The 17,913-nt window shown below is 37.3% G+C and overlaps 1 protein-coding gene and 1 pseudogene across 1 annotated transcript in view; one reads left to right on the plus strand and one right to left on the minus strand.

Moving 5' to 3' along the window:
* The window catches only part of LOC136251123 (FAD-dependent oxidoreductase domain-containing protein 2-like), a 51,399-nt pseudogene that overhangs the window by 27,539 nt on the left and 5,947 nt on the right, over nt 1-17,913 (minus strand).
* The window catches only part of LOC136251119 (TNF receptor-associated factor 2-like), a 32,662-nt gene that overhangs the window by 4,165 nt on the left and 10,584 nt on the right, over nt 1-17,913 (plus strand). The window lies entirely within an intron of this gene.

Here is a 17,913-nt window from a genome sequence, read left to right on the forward strand (position 1 = left end):
CAGCTGAACTCTCTACATGATGGTTCTTTGTAGCTGAACTCTCTACAAGGTGACTTCTTCTAGCTGACCTTTCTACAGGGAGATTTGTTTGTAGCTGAACTCTCTACAGGTGATTTGTTTGCAGCTGAACTCTCTACATGATGGTTTCTTTGTAGCTGAACTCTCTACAAGGTAACTTCTTCTAGCTGATCTCTCTACAGAGAGATTTGTTTGTAGCTGACCTCTCTACAGGGTGATTTTTTTTTTGTAGCTGAACTCTCTACATGGTGGTTTCTTTGTAACTGAACTCTCTACAGGGTGACTTCTTTTAGCTGATCTTTCTAGAGGGTGATTTGTTTGTAACTGAACTCTCTACAGGTGATTTGTTTGCAGCTGAACTCTCTACATGATGGTTTCTTTGTAGCTGAACTCTCTACAAGGTAACTTCTTCTAGCTGATCTCTCTACAGAGAGATTTGTTTGTAGCTGAACTCTCTACAGGTGATTTGTTTGCACCTTAACTCTGGTTTCTTTGTAGCTGAACTCTCCACAAGGTAACTTCTTCTAGCTGATCTTTCTACAGGGTGGTTTGTTTGTAGCTGAACTCTCTACAAGGAAACTTCTTCTAGCTGATCTCTCTACAGGGAGATTTATTTGTAGCTGAACTCTCTACAAGGTGACTTCTTCTAGCTGACCTTTCTACAGGGAGATTTGTTTGTAGCTGAACTCTCTACAGGTGATTTGTTTGCAGCTGAACTCTCTACATGATGGTTTCTTTGTAGCTGAACTTTCTACAAGGTAACTTCTTCTAGCTGATCTCTCTACAGAGAGATTTGTTTGTAGCTGAACTCTCTACAGGTGATTTGTTTGCACCTTAACTCTCTACATGATGGTTTCTTTGTAGCTGAACTCTCCACAAGGTAACTTCTTCTAGCTGATCTTTCTACAGGGTGATTTGTTTGTAGCTGAACTCTCTACAAGGAAACTTCTTCTAGCTGATCTCTCTACAGGGAGATTTATTTGTAGCTGAACTCTATACAGGTGATTTGTTTGCAGCTGAACTCTCTACATGATGGTTCTTTGTAGCTGAACTCTCTACATGGTGGTTTCTTTGTAACTGAACTCTCTACAGGGTGACTTATTTTAGCTGATCTTTCTAGAGGGTGAATTGTTTGTAGCTGAACTCTCTACAGGTGATTTGTTTGCAGCTGAAATCTCTACATGATGGTTTCTTTGTAGCTGAACTCTCTACAAGGTAACTTCTTCTAGCTGATCTCTTTACAGGGAGATTTGTTTGTAGTTGGCTTCTCTACAAGGTGCTAGCTGAACTCTACCGGGTGATCTGTTCGTAGCTGAACTCTCTATAGGATGATTTGTTTACAGCTGCACTATCTACATGGTGGTTTCTTTGCAGTTGAATTCTCTACAAGGTGACTTCTTCTAGCTGAACTCTCTATAGGGTGACTTGTTTCTAGCTGAACTCTCTGCAGGGTGATTCGTTTGCAGCTGAATTTTCTACATGATGGTTTGTTCATAACTGAACACTCTACAAGGTAACCTCTTCTAGCTGATCTCTTTACAGGATAACTTGTTTCTAGCTGAACTCTCTACATGGTGATTTGTTGGTAGCTTAACTCTCTACAATTCGATTTGTTTGCAGCTGAACTCTCTACATGGTGGTTTCTTTGTAGCGGAACTCTCTACAAGGTAGCTTCTTCTAGCTGATCTCTCTACAGGGAGATTTGTATGTAGCTGAACTCTCTACAGGTGATTTGTTTGCAGCTGAACTCTCTACATGATGGTTTGTTTGCAGCTGAACTCTCTACAAGGTAACTTCTTCTAGTTGATTTCTCTACAAGGTGACTTGTTTCTAGCTGATCTCTCTACAGGGTGATTTGTTTGTAGCTGAACTCTGTACAGTTTGATTTGTTTGCAGTTGAACTTTCTACATGGTTGTTTCTTTGTAGCTGAACTCTCTACAAGGTAACTTCTTCTAGTTGATCTCTCTACAGGATGACTTGTTTCTAGCTGAACTCTCGACAGGATGATCTGTTCATAGCTGAATTCTCTACATGGTAGTTTCTTTGTAGCTAAACTCTTTACAAGGTGACTTCTTCTAGCTGATCTCTCTATAGGGTGATTTGTTTGTAGCTGAACTATCTGCAGGGTGATTTGAACTCTCTACAAGGTGATGTTTTCTAGTTGATCTCTCTACTTAGTCTGGATGACTTGTTTCTAGCTGAACTCTCTACAGTGTGATCTGTTAAGTTTCTACCTGATCTCTCTATAGAGTTATATCTTGTTTGTATAGCTGAACTCTTTTACATGGTGGTTTTTTGATTGGTTGCTGAACTCTCTCTCCATGGTGACTTGTTTGTACTGCAGAGTGACTTGTTTGTAGCTGAACTCTCTACAGAGTGAGTTACTTGTAGCTGAACATTGCTTAAAGTGACTTGTTTGTAGCTGATCTAGATGAACTCTCTACTGGGTAGTTTTTTTTTTGTAGCTGAACCCTTTACGCAGTGATTTGTTTGTAGCTGAATTCTCTACAGAGTGACTTGTTGTAGCTGAACTCTCTACAAGGTGACTTGTTTAACGCTGAATTCTCTTCATTGTGACTTATAATGTTCTGAATCTCTACAGCAACATATTTGTAGCTGAATTCTCTACAGGGTGACTTGCTTGTATCTGAATTGTCTATAAGATTAACTGTATGTAGCTGAACTCCCTACAGAATAACTTGCAATGTAATATAATTCTATAATGGAGTAAGTTATAAACGTAGCTGAATGCTTTATTAGGGTGACTGTTCTATTAGAGTATCTCGATCTCGCATATGCTACACGTAGTTGGCTTTGGAATCATAACTCAGTGGTTTGTAATCCGATTCTTCTGTACTACTGCACGGACTTTCTATGATAATTATTCCAGCCACACACCGATTTTCAGCTCACTACTCTAAGCGGTTTGCCTGGTAGGCGTGAAAACTATTAGTTTTTTATTCATAAAAATCGATCGCGTAATTGTGACACAGGTTGGGTTTTGTGTTATATCTCGATGGCCTTTAACTGGATTCCTTTCAAACCACAAAAAGGCACTCCTACGATAGTTACTCCATCTACATAGCAATTTTCAGCTCATTCCTTCAAGCGGTTTACCCTGTGGGCGTGACAGACCTTCGACCTTATTTTACGCAAATAATCGGTCATAACTCCGTGAATGTTCATCGGATTCCTACCAAACTTGTTACTGAGATTCGCCTTAATGAGCCCTTTAAGTGTGCCAAATTTCATCCCGATTGGAGCACGCATTCGTGTTTTATTTCGGATTTTGCGAAAAGAAGAAGTAGAAGAAGAAAAAAACGAAGAAAAAAAACCCAAACTTTGGCCGCTCGTATCTCGGAAATGGCTAGAGCGATTTTCTTCAAATTTGGAATGTGGACTCCCCTACCTAGCCGGCACTTCTGTAGCAACTTTGGTTTCAATCGGATAAGGAATCACGGAGCTGCAAAGGTGTGAAAATCGCGTTTACTTTCTTCCTGTAAATATACTCACGGTGTGGCGCGCCGGTTTCTTGGGCCGCACGACACACTACCGTGTGTCTTGATATATATATATAACCCTACAGCTACACCGTGTGCATAGCTATCTGCTCACTCCCTATTCTGCTAATGGCTGCTATACCTACTGTACGATGCATGTATATATCATGTGAGAAATCATGGTCACGTGAAGGTCTTCCCTTTATGTTTTATTGTACAGTACTTCTACCACAAGGACTACAACATTAACAATGTTATCTGCAAAGCGAAATATCGTACCTTGAAGGGACTGGGTTATCTACTGTAGCAGGTGCCGAGTGTGAGGATCCCGCAACTACCACACTAGTACTGTGTTCATGGTTGGCTACTTTCATTTACATATCCTTGTATCCCTCTCTTTTAGGCTACTTGATAAATCAACTCTTCACCAAAGTCTTCATACTTTAATAGTTGGTAGTCAACAACTCCTGTACATTCATGCACTACAATGAGACTACCCTCTTAGATCTGTTGCCATCCTTCCATTCGAGCTTAACCTTTCCCATCATAATACCACCGATGTGGCACTCTTTCCACTATTTGAACTTCTCACTGCACAGGCTCCAGGAAAATATTTGAACAACAGATGTCACGTGCAAGGACTAATCATAAATAAAATTATAGGCGCTTTTGGGTGTAACACAGTGAATCGCTTGACAGTTGTGGAGGACTCGAGGAGGACTGGTGATGCCACAAGAGGCAGTGCTGTTGCATGGTGTTGTATATGGCTTCTTGTATGGAGGGATGTATTTCTGTGTATATAGTTTTGGCTGGTTGTTTCAACCTGAGCTAGTTGGCCCCAAAAGTGGGGGACAAAATATGCTTTTGAAAATAGTGTGGGGGGCCTGGCCCCCCTGGTTCTGATGCCCTTGAATTACAGTGTATAGCATTAACAGTTAAATAGTATGCTTTTGGGTGGGAGGAGGGAAAAATAAAAGAGAAAATGTTGAAAATTATGGATGATTATTATGAGATGGAGTATACATTCCATATTGACTATAATATATTAGTCATTGTATACCTTTACAGGCACATGGTGATAACTGCCCCAATGCCTTTCATCTCTGCCAGCAGGAGATTCCAGCACTTAAGGTAATGATTATTGTAGAGTTACAATAAACTATGTTACATTGGAATGTACTATTGTAGCTTACTGATCATGTGATGAAGGAGTGTACCTGGATTGGTTATCCTTGTGTCTGTCAGGAGGACCTTGATTTTGAGGTGATGATCTACTGTACTGCTTACAAAATATTTAAGACCATTAAAATGAACAAATGAATAATTATACTCATTACAGGACACTGTATCATGGTGCTCTAAGATGAGTCAGTCACTAGAGAAGGTGACCACCAAAATTGAACTATTGGAGACTAAGTATGGTGATGTGGAAAAGAACAATGAAAGCTGCAGAAGGTAATTGTTCAGTTACAGAAGGTGATTACATTACTCACTGCAAGGGTGGAAGAGAAGGAAGGGAAATCAGGACATTTAAGCCCAACATGCAATTAGCTAAGCAGTTTCCAGAGGCGATATGAATATTATCAGTGGTTATCCAAAATTTTCCAAACTGTCAGTTCTTAATCAAAGATGATGTGATGTATATTTTTAAAGCTGTTGTGGAAACTTGTATTATTTAATGTATAATCTATCAGTATGCTTATGTTTGCATGAATTATAAAATGTTTAATGGTGATTATTCTGAACTGTACCACTCTGCGTGGGTAGTTCAAAGGCACCGCCAGTGCCATAATTTGTATATTGCACTGCTGCAGACCACAGCGAGTGCATTATAACTTATAACGCACTGGTTGCGGTTTTGTAGACCACAACGAGTGCATTATACGTTATAATGCACCGACCGCAGTGCAATATACAGATATTGCACTGGCTGCGGTTTTGTGCAGCATAGCACAAGTGCCGGTGGCAAAGACCACTACGACACCTCACCTATAATAGGTGGAAAGACACTCCACAGATCACTCGAATTCTTTTATAGCCTGACATGTAAAGGTCGATTGTGGGCCATAACGTCACTGATACGTATAATGTTTACAAGCACCCAATGGCGATTGAAAAGCAAACACGGGTGGCCACAACTCTAGTCTACATATATATAAACGTACTTATACACCTTACTAGTCTGGTGCCATCTTAGCCCAGATTAAACTGTAGTCTACTTCGACAATGACTCAATAAAACAAATATATTCTAAATAATACTAACCTTTATGTTCGATTGTGGTAACCAGTTTTGTCATGCCACCAGATTCGGGTGTGAATAGTAAGAATTAAACTAGTATCGTTTAGTAGTTAGGTTTTGTTTACTTAAAACGTCTATTTAGCTCCTTTTTTCGCTCGAGAGATTCACTATCAGTATGGCGCTTAGTCTATATGGCGATTGATTGATCAAGCTGGCATGCTGAGCACTACATGATGAGAGTCGAACAGCGAATGCAGGTTAGTGATATAACCCATAGCGTACTAACTTTCAATATCTCAGGTGGCTGCAGTATTGCAGGGGGAACGTCACTGCAACGTCCGGCTTGGTTACCCACAATCGATGTTAGAAACCTGGCCTTTATAAATGTTACAGCTGTCTTGTGAGACTCTCTCCACCTATTAGGTGAGTAGTACATGGCAGTTATACAACGTGCACTTGTGCTCTGCCTGCATAAACGCACTTGCCTTCGGGCCTAACGGCCCTCAGGCTCGTGCGTTTATATCAGGCAGAGCACTCGTGGCCGTTGTATAACTATATAATAATTATGATGAATTTTATATTTTATATGGGGCATGATGATTTGAATCCTTTAGAGGGTAGGTATAAACAGTGGACCCAGGTACTGTGGGCCTGTAGAGACCCTAAATTTTGTGGAATTTTTGGTACTTCACAATGTTTATACATTATATGCTTGTGCTAGATACCTTTGCAAGTCATAATCACAGTGGCTAGTCTCAACTTGAATAGTCTAGATCACTCTACCTCTGTCCTGTCATGACAGTTGCTTGCACAATGTGTAGAAATTATAAGTGCCTTGTATAGTGGTATCACACGGAAAACATTTTCTAAGGAAGTACTAACAGAGATATAATATTGATAGAGTGCTGTATTTGGCTAGCTACATCAGCTACTAATTATTTAAAGGGAATATTGTGTTCAGAATTAGGTAAAACTATCACATTACTACACGAATTACCTTTCAGGAAACATGATAAGGAAATATAGTCATTACTCTCATGCATGGGTATACTAATCATGCTTCTAAATACTGCCAATGGTAAATTTAAGGGATTACATCAGTGACAAAATATCCTCTTGCAACTAATGTATTGATATCGATACGTACACAGAACCCAGATACACTGTAATTTCCTGGGGGCGTCTGTATTTAGCGGATCACGGATCACGGATCGGCGGATCACGTGATATGCAAGCTCAACTCGATTTTGAGCACTGGGAAATATTTATACCTTAGTGTAACATACAGCATACTGTAGAATTTATATTTTATCCACAGGTAGGAAGCCTGAAGAGATTTCAATCGATACTATATAACTATAATAATTAGGGCGCGCGTATTAAAAATTTAACACACGTACAGAGTAAGATTATTTTAATTCACCTTAAAACTGAATCACTGATGTATTCTTTACACCAACACAATATTCAATAGACTAGTTCTGTATTGCAAAAACAAACGACAAAGGATACGCTAGCGCACTCACGTGTGAATAGGCTTCTAATATGTTGGCGTGTATCATTTGTCATTTGTTTTTTGCAATACAGAACTAGTCTATTGAGTATTGTGTTGGTGTAAAGAATACATCAGTGATTCAGTTTTAAGGTGAATTAAAATAATCTTACTCTGTACGTGTGTTAAATTTTTAATACGCGCACGCTCTAATTATTATAGTTATATAGTATCGATTGAAATCTCTTCAGGCTTCCTACCTGTGGATAAAATATAAATTCTACAGTATGCTGTATGTTACACTAGGGTATAAATATTTCCCAGTGCTCAAAATCGAGTTGAGCATGCATATCACGTGATCCGCCGATCCGTGATCCGTGATCCGCTAAATACAGACGCCCAATTTCCTGGTTGCATCCAAATACATACATATACATGTGGATGTGAAACATCACAGAAATGATTTTAGTTGCATTACAACATTGGTACTAAAACAATGAAACTATTGTAATAAATTCTTTAACACAACAGGTTTATAGAATTTCTCATTCAAAGAGTATCCTTTGTTTTGAGTTCTTTCACCTACATACATATGTATTTAGAGATGACACATAGGCAGTTTTTCCTAAAATATACGTGACCTGAGAAAAAACCGGCTGTTTTCACACATTCCTCAAATTCCATTTCATTGCATCTCTGTAATCTATAGTAACAAAAGAGTGGACAACCAAAGTTTCAGCTTTTTATGATGAATGGTCTTGGAGTTATAGTGCTTGACAGTTGGAACAGTGATAAACTCAATTTGTATAGCAACAATATGGGAAATAAATTACAGGCGCTTAGATAATCAATCATATCTCACGATCGAAGCAAGCTACGAAGACGGGACTTGGCTCAATCTGTACACTATAATCAATCAAGGTACAGTGCTTTTCCTGTACTCCTCTATGTTGACAAAGAAGAAGGTCATTCCAACTAAGAAATAATGACGGAAAACGTTGCTTTTACTGCATCACAAATAAGCGCCCATAACTCATGTATCCCTTGCTGTGTGAACACGAAACAAAGAATTTCCTACTCTCCATAAACAGGCGAATCCAGTGGTATTGAGGTTTTATTAATTTTAATTTCAGTGCATACGAATGCGATTAAATTGTGCGTAAAGTTTTCATGTAGCACGCGTATTTTTACCCAGTGTATTTCAATACGGCTTTATGGCAAAATAAAATTTTGTGAAAACAGCCGGTTTTCACTCAGCAGATCACATATATCTCTTGCATAAGCAATACACATTTGCCTCTACAAATCTATTTAATACTTCAGAGTTTAAACTTGAGAATAACAGATGTTGAAAACATATAGTACAGCTGTACAACTAGTAACATTTGTCACTGATTAACCAATGGAAATGTCATAACAATGTTATACTCAGATAGACAAGTAATATGGTGAAATCTAAGGGAATTCTCAATGATGTAAGGAACACACAAAAACAAATGAACAGTGACAGCAGATATAGGTTTCTCAGGTAGGGGTTTCTCTTGTAACATTTGCATTAATTAGTGTCTGTCTGCTGGTAAGTCTAGTATAACTCTGCCACTTAGATATATATGTACACAGAAGTCATAATTTTTGTAGATAAGCTTGTTGTTATATTGGCATGTTGGAGATGTGGTTTAAAATGGCTAGTTGGGAGAAGTTGTTATACAGTGTTGGGATTGTTAATTTTGCTTAATCATAATTGAACATGTTTATATATTAATTAAGACTTACCAGTTAGTTTCAAAATCCTCCACCACATGATGATACTTGTCAGCTTTGGGGATATCTTCTAGGAACACCCCTGGAAGTGAAATAGTAACTGAGTATAGTTTATGTTTCTATATAAACTATTAGTTCAGTTCTGTGATTTCTAGTATTTGGGGAAATGGTAAAAAATTATGGGAAATATATTAAATATCCCATTTGGAACAAACTAAGTATTTGTGGCCAAGGTAGTTAATTGTGGGTAACCAAGCTCACATCATCTGAGTGGCTCTAAATAACATAGAAACCAATGTCAGCCTGTTCTAAGTGATTTAGAAATTTTCCTGAACAAAGTAGGTTAAGAAAGAGTGAAAGAAAGTGGAAAACTGTGCATGTACATTAATAACATTACATGACAATAGTACCATTATCAAGTAGAATGACACTTGCCTTGTCCAGAAAGTAAGCTATTAAGAGACAAACTGTGGGTGCTGGCATTGAGATTTATCCTTCGAGTTTATTTATTGTGTCGGCGCCACACCGTGACACTGATTGGTGTATTGACCGGAATGCCTAGATCTGAATGCTAGTGATGCTTGTCTTGTCCAGAAAGTGAGCTAACAGTAAGGACATTTTGTTTTGGCTTTGCCGATTTTCATTTGATGAATGCAGTAAACAACCACCAGCGAGACCACAAGTTACTAACTATTTAGTAACCCCACCACAGACCTCAGGCATCAAAGGAAATATTATGTAAAATTTTCTAAAATGTTTACTAGGAATTGCAAAAGATTATGGTAGTAATGTAGTGCGTATAAACCAAATTTCTCATATAAAGCTGAATTTAAATAAATGTTGGTCTTGATTATAAGTCAAGGGAGCTTCCAGCGTACAGTGAAAATTCCTGCATGATTTTGGGTTATTAAATGGAGCTAACTATCAGTGATCTATTGCCCACTGGTGCTGTTTCTTCAAACCTTTCAACATTAAGGTGCTATGAGTAATCATATGAGTAGTCCATGAGAGTCTGCATGCATAGAGATATGTATCATAGCTACTATGTACTGTTTGAAAATTGTTGTAGGCCTTCACAACACTTTAAATGAATGGCCTCAAATAAAGGCCTAATTCATTTAAAAGTTGGGTATAATTTCTAACATATTCCAAATTAAATAAGAAATCCTAATTTTGGGGTAAAGTGCTGGAAGGAATTTTACACTTGTGTAAGAAGCTACATGGTGTAGCGCTTTACTGAGAATTTTTGCAGAATTTTGTAGGAAATATAAAGATTCCTACACATGGCACAAAGTGTAAGACATCTTCTTGCAGTGTAGGAATTGTTCTTACAAATGTAGGAATTATTCCTACACATTATGTCATGTGTAGGAATCTTTCTTACAAAATTCAACAGTGTGGGAATATTTCCTACAAAATTTCTTAATGTTGCCTGAACCATGCTTCTTACACAAGGGTAAATTTTGGTACATTACAGAAAATTTGTTGTGTTTTGAGAAAAACTTACTACAACTTAAAGTTTTGGCTTCTTATTTAGTTTGGAACATGTTTTCCGAAAAAGTCAGTCAGGCAGTAGAAAATTCCATTAAATAAAAATAAATTATTTTTAAAATTCTGTAGCAACTTGTTGAAAGCGTTTCGGGTCGATCTGAAAGCTTGTTTGGGCTTAGTTTTACCTAACCAATACTGCCTCATTGTCGTCAGGGAAAATTGAGGCTGGTTTTTGGGTGATGTTATTTTGTGGGCCACGCCTACTCCTTTGTGGTCCCTACTATACAGTACTATTGTACTGTACAGTATCGTACTGTATGATATCCATGATATTTGCTAATACATACATGTACGTACTGTACATATGTATGTATGTATGCATGCACACATATATGTTATATTGGGATTTTCCAGTACATCGTCCTACATAAATATACCACTTGGCACTGCAGAAAAAAAAGCGGATTTAAGCAAGATTTAACTCTGTGTCGTGTTACTGTCAGAAACTAATACTTGTTGTGCTGTTGTGATTTTGTAATCAACTGTAAATGGCCCTCCAACTACCTGTGTCTTTAGTTCATGCATGGACAACATATATTTAGTAAATTCCACCTGGGATATATTTTTGGGACTTCACATACGTATCTCCTACAGTCTGGATAATTAACAATCTCTGGGTCTATGAGCTATACTTTTGTGCTTGACCATGACATAAACTTTATAACAAACATCTGTACAGGATAGTAGTTGTTTTCCATGCAACACAAAATAACATGAAATATGAGACACCATATAACAGTGATGTTAACAATAGTAATGGCTGCCTAAAGTCTAGCCTGTTGACTACACACTACTTCCCTACAGGAATAGCGCTGCCCCTGATTCTATCATATCTGTGACTTAATACACATTAGTAAAAATACTTAAATCCACAACTGAAAGTATAGCTACATACTTATATATTGGTACCAACGTATAAACATACTTTCTATTGGTTCTTTGTAGTAGTACAACACAGGGTGAAGAAAGTTGCTCTTGTCTGCACTAGCAGCATCTCCAATAGCCCTATCCTCTGAGAGGACATCTTTACTGTAATATACTACTAATGTGACATGTTGACAATGTGCACGCACGCACACACACACATGCACACAAACTCACCCTGGTCCTGAGTAGTTCGCTCCATACTGCATGTTGAGAATGATGAGTCTTTGTCCATCATGTCCAGTCATTTCTAGGAATATGGAATCATATTAATGACAACTATGTCGTTCGTTGCTTTACTCTTATAATAGTTGCCTGCTGGTGTATGTGATCAAATGCATTAGGGAACACATACATAACATTGCCATTCATAAGTGATTCGATGTTGTAGTTTTAAGAATAAAGTCACAAGTGAAGGCTGGGAAATAATTTAAATATATCAGCCAAGCCAGCCTTTCTTGTATTTGTGGGTGGGACAATTTACAACCCATTTTAAAAACGATCGACACAATGTTATGAAGCAATAGTCCAAACATAAAAGTGCTGAATTATTTTCTTATAAACAGCTATCATCCAGATCATTGAATAAAGGCTCCTCCAAAACAACCAGCTAAACTGGTATTGCTATAGCACATAATGACCAGTAAATGGTTTTGTTTTATTGTGAGCTTGTACTGGCATAGCAGCTCCCTTATTATAATGTATCTGTGATATCATTATATCCATTGAAATCTTCCTGTTGTTCATCCTGTTTTTACAGCCTACATTCCTAATACATACCTGAAATAATACGCAATTTAGCAACACTTTTGCTAATGACCATGAATACATTTTAGGGGATTTAGTAGAGCACGGAATATGATACTTTACGTTTTTTAGATTTTGCCTTCTGTGTTACAAGATGTAGTAAGACGCATGTATTCACATGTATCATGTACATAAATCTTGCCCTTGAATTATGTGGCTGATGATACTGACAGTCTTCTGTCATCCTTTCCTTCCTAACTCATCACGATCGATACTAAAGCCACTATTCACGATACCGAATAGTTCACGATACTGAATAGTTCACGATACTTACAAATAAGTCAATCATAGCTGGTGCTACATAGCATATTGCTCAGCATTCCTGCAGGAAGTCCTTATAGGTGATAACAAACTAGCCACTATCATCCTTGTTTACAGTAACAGTTATTGTAACACATGCTTTGAGGTTGTTATGGTGTTCACACCTCTCTGCAGGGGAAACCAGATGGGTAGACTTTATCATTTACAAGGATTCTTAGCCTAGTACTGCATAACAAATGTATTTTTAATGACAGTAATGTACAGGCATGGTATCATGATAGTTAATAACAAAACATTGCGATATCGATACTTTCAAAATATCGCGATATATCGCTAAAACGGTAGTATCGCTCAGCCCTACTTGTAATGTCTATATATGGTGTATTATACTTAAATAAAACAATGGCTGAATGTATCTAGTGAATCTGTACAAGCATCGACAAACTTACAAGTCTTCCTAAGGAAGTTTAAGTAGTAGAAAGTACCTTACCAGGTTGATTTCATTTCACAGTTAAGAGGTTGCACTGGTAATACAAACATACACAGCATTTGACACACCCAAACAAACCTTTTAACATGTGCAGAGATGCAATAGGTACTTCTTCCAAATACTTTATCATGTTATCTTCTCCTATATGTGTGAAATACATTAGACCACATTGTCAGGTTATTTTACCTATCACAGCAACATCAGCCAAAATGTTAAACATCTGATAAATCCCCTGCAAAAAAAAAAAACAGCATCAGATACTATAGCATGTTTTGATTAGTATGCCACATGCTATAAGGGAGAAACCCAGGAAAATTCCATAAATCTGCTAATCATACAGAAACCTTATAGCTATGGCTAGCTTACCAACTATATACCATTTTGAATTCAATGCCATGCAACCTTTGCTAACACCATAAAATTGACCAAAAAGTAAATGTAGCAACCATACCAGGCAGCTTGCTATAGTCAGTTATTCATACCTAAACTGAACTATCACATGTTGGGCTCTACCATCATATTAAATATACACATGTATAATGTAATAAATGTTACTAACGGATGCTTCGTTGATTCTTTTCACAAAGTGAGCAACCAAATCAACAGGGCTTAGAGTAACAAACGGCCAAGGAACTTCATGGTAGCGCCACTCCATGTGTTTGAACAGTGCTCTGGCTAAAGTAGAATTATCAGAATACATCACAAACAATGAAGGTTACAACATGTACAGTGAATATACTATCCCAAATAATCTATATCAACTTTTACTATTTTGCAATTTGTTTACAGGAAGTGGGGAGAATACATGCCGGAAGATGTAACAAATGTCCAAGGCCTAAACAGATGAATTGACATAATGGCTACATTCCTGTATGTATTCAGTTGTAACACTCTACATCCTATTGTGTATGTACAACATTCCATGCCAGTGGAGTAATAGACTATAGGCTGCTGTATATTGAACAGTTTACATACTACTTTTTAAAAACATGATTACATAGCTATGGTAATTACCCACCATGGTAAGAAAGTGTTGGATTTTGGTTCATACAAAACAAAGCTATATTTCGTATGATCATACACTCTTTACCAAACTTCCCAGTACACCACTGTATATATACAGTATATATATATATATATATATATATATATATTACACAAAATGTTTTAGTGCTATAAAGTTACAACAAAGATGAAAATTTTTGGATAATTATATTGAACAAGGGAGATAGGCATGCTACAATAGTACTGTGAGCTTTGCAGGTATAGTAGTTGAAACTGAGAAGGCCATTATTTACAAATACACAATGCAAATTGGAGATATTTAAATGACTCATGATTCACATTAATCCATGGATGCACTATAAGTTCATTAACACAATTAGACTAGCCTAATTAGCATAGAGGGGTCCCATTACAAATACCTATACTGCTATAAATTTCCCCGTGGACAGTACCTAAAACTTAACATACCACATTAGGTAATGCTACCACAACCCACACCATATATAGTGCCAAACCAACACCATAAACATCATTCCACTACATGCAGTAATAGATTCTAGTCTGTCTGTATTTTGCTACATAATCCCTTGTTTTAAATTTGGTTTAGGGTTGAAAAAGGCAGTGGACCTGAGGAATCAATTTTTCTTGAAATTATATATACTGCACACTTTATACTTGTACTATACTCTGCAAGTTAGTCTCACCACTTTTTCTCTGTTACAGTATAATGCCTAGATCAAGGTGCCTACTGTGAAAAGTCTCAACTGATTATCATAGGTCATACATTCCTCACACTTCTGGCCACACAAGGTATTATCTAATACGTCTTCACCTTCATGTGCCACATGAAGCACCCGTGGAGTCTGTTTGTTGAACTTTTTGGCATGGTGATCACTTCAGTGAAGCTAACTTTCCTGGAACAGGTGCTTGCACAAACTAGCTGGCAGTTAGCCTAATTTGTGTGCTCATCATGCAGCAAGAATGCCCAACTGTGGCCTATAGTAATTTTCAAATTGATACAAGCATCATGTGAGGCATATAGTGAAGAAAAAGTTGTCAGACCAGCTACCACAACTTGCAAAAGTATCCCTTGGTATTACACAAATTCAGGCCAAACATATAATACATATGTTTGTTTTCAATATGTTGATATGATAATTACAGTACAAACACCATTGGAGATTGGAGAGAGCATGTACAAGGTGAAAAGTGAACACACGGTTTAGAAGTTTAAGTGCACTTGATCACCTCCTTGAGCTCATTGATATAACTCCCAATGACCTGACTCCGTAGTTATATCAATGATATTTTGATCAAAAACTGTGACAACCAATGTATTCATGTATACATTTAGTCAATGAGTAACTCCTATACAACATCAACATCAAAAGAATGATATAACAGCAGAATAGGGATTGTTACTTATTTACCCTCTACATGGGAATCAGACAAAGAATTACTCTCTATTAGCTGTAACTGAATGCCTTTCATGCAAGTCTCAATAGGACAATAACCAATCTAGTGAAAAACGAATGGTGGAGTTGACCAGATGTCTAAATGGCAAAAATATGCAGCATTGTGTATGTACATCTTTAAGAAAATTTTCAAGTCCATCACATGTATATAATTACCTACTAAACAAAAATTTCACTTGGATTTATTATAAAGGAGCCTCAGTAGTATGTGTCCATATACCAAATGAACACATTTTCGTTATTACCAAAACTTGTCATTATCAACAGCATATATTTATACTCACACATGCACACGTGCACGTGCACACACACACACACACACACACACACACACACACACACACACACACACACACACACACACACACACACACACACACACACACACACACACTACGCTCAACAACTTATACTCATGTGCATACACCAAGCATCACATTCAAAGAACACTATGAAAACAACTAAAACCACAAATTGGGATGTGGCATATGCCACAAGCCACACTGGGTTGAGAGGTACTTATTTATAAAACTGTATATATACCACATAAAAACTCCCATGATGAAAGTCTATATATAAATGCATGATTATATATTATATACCCTATCAGTAACCACTACTTCCTCAGAGAAACACTTGATGCTATTAAAACTTGTAAGGTCATAGTTTTGAAAACTAGAAACAGTAGGAGAGCACTACTCTTGTATAATGGATATGAGAAATGAAACTTGGTGGAATATCATAACCAGTTACTAGACTGCCAGTTATCTGGTTAACTGAATTGAGAACTTTTATACCACACTTAACACATGAGAATCCATATAGTGTTCACTTTTGTGTAAAAATATTAGAAGTCATTTAAACAGTAACAGTTGAATTTACAAAAATAACTGGTCAGTTACAATTAACCAGTTGCTAGTTAGGTCCCATAGCTCACATGCATAATAACAGTCACACCTGTATAACGAAACCCATGTATGAAGCCAGCAGCAGAATCCTGTAGTCTAAGGAATGAGTCACAACTCCAGCTACAAGTACAAACAAACAAGAGACATAACATTATACATAACACAACAAAGCACTAAACAATACAACATAGTCATTACAGTACACTACTAACCAAAGAACATATCCCGTACACTCGATGACTCGTAGTTAGACAACAAAGGGGTACTTGTCAAACTCTCCCACAGGTGAGGCATCTGGTTGTGCTGAACTATTGAAAATGGAGAAATCAAATTTGAATCCCATACACCTGATGATCCGGTCATACGAACTCCTGAAGCCAAGATTATCAGCTAGATAACAATAAGTATTCTATTAGGGGCTATCTGTTGACAGTCACATGTCAACTAAAGAATAATTCACACTAAGTCCCAAATCATGTTTACATGTAGAAATACAGTACTTTTATGTTTTGACTACCGTAATTTATCAAGTATCTCCTGATCAATGCTGTCAAATTCTTCGTTCAGTACCAAATGAAGTTGATTGTCCTTCTTCACTATAGCCTGATTCTGCGAGCCCAGTTCTGACTCTAAAAAATATGGCATACGGTTAGCTGTTTACTCAGTGGTATGGTTGACATACCAAAGAGACCATCAAGTGACTTTAGTTGGTATGTATCAATCAATCCATTATTGACTGCCCTGTAATACACAAGTACAATGAAATATTAGGAAATTTAAGTCCAATTAGGGATCACAAGTGGTGAAACAAGGGAGGCTCCCTATTCTTAAAGATATACCAGTGGACATTTAATCCTTATACTTCAGTCTATTGAATTAGGAATTAGTTTTGTGCCTGAATTTGTATCCCAACCATCAATTACCGTATAGCCGGAAATTTTCGAGGAACAAAACTTTCGTGAGCGATGATAGCTTCGTGAAAATATAATCGTGAAATATTTCAGTTTATACACGTAGCTATTACCCGCTTTCTAGACTTTCATGAATTAAAAAACATGAAAATCGTATTTTGCACAGTTTCACGAAAGTTTCATCCCTCGAAAATTTCCCACTATACGGTACTAAAAGTGAAGTGTGGCCATTATGCTTCCCCGTTATACAGCATTATAAATGATGAAAAGTATGAGAAATGCCTAAGCAATCAATCCAGTGACTACAAAAAAAAGGAAAATTCTTGTTAGAAACCTGATAGTCAGCCACAGGAAAGTCATTTCTTAGCACCACAAATGAATACCTTGTCCTGCCACCAAAAAAGAAATTGGACACAAAGGTGGAAAAAGGTAAGTCACTGTAGTACTTTGTGGTGCACCAAAAGGCACCTGTCGGGCTTAAGTGTGTCTAACAGTGAAAAATCAAACCTGTGGCCTTGAGTTACGCTGGTCTGAAGGCATCAGCAGACAATTCCACTGAATAAAACAA

This window comes from Dysidea avara, chromosome 3 (assembly GCF_963678975.1).
Source record: "Dysidea avara chromosome 3, odDysAvar1.4, whole genome shotgun sequence".
In the NCBI taxonomy this organism is placed as follows: domain Eukaryota; kingdom Metazoa; phylum Porifera; class Demospongiae; order Dictyoceratida; family Dysideidae; genus Dysidea; species Dysidea avara.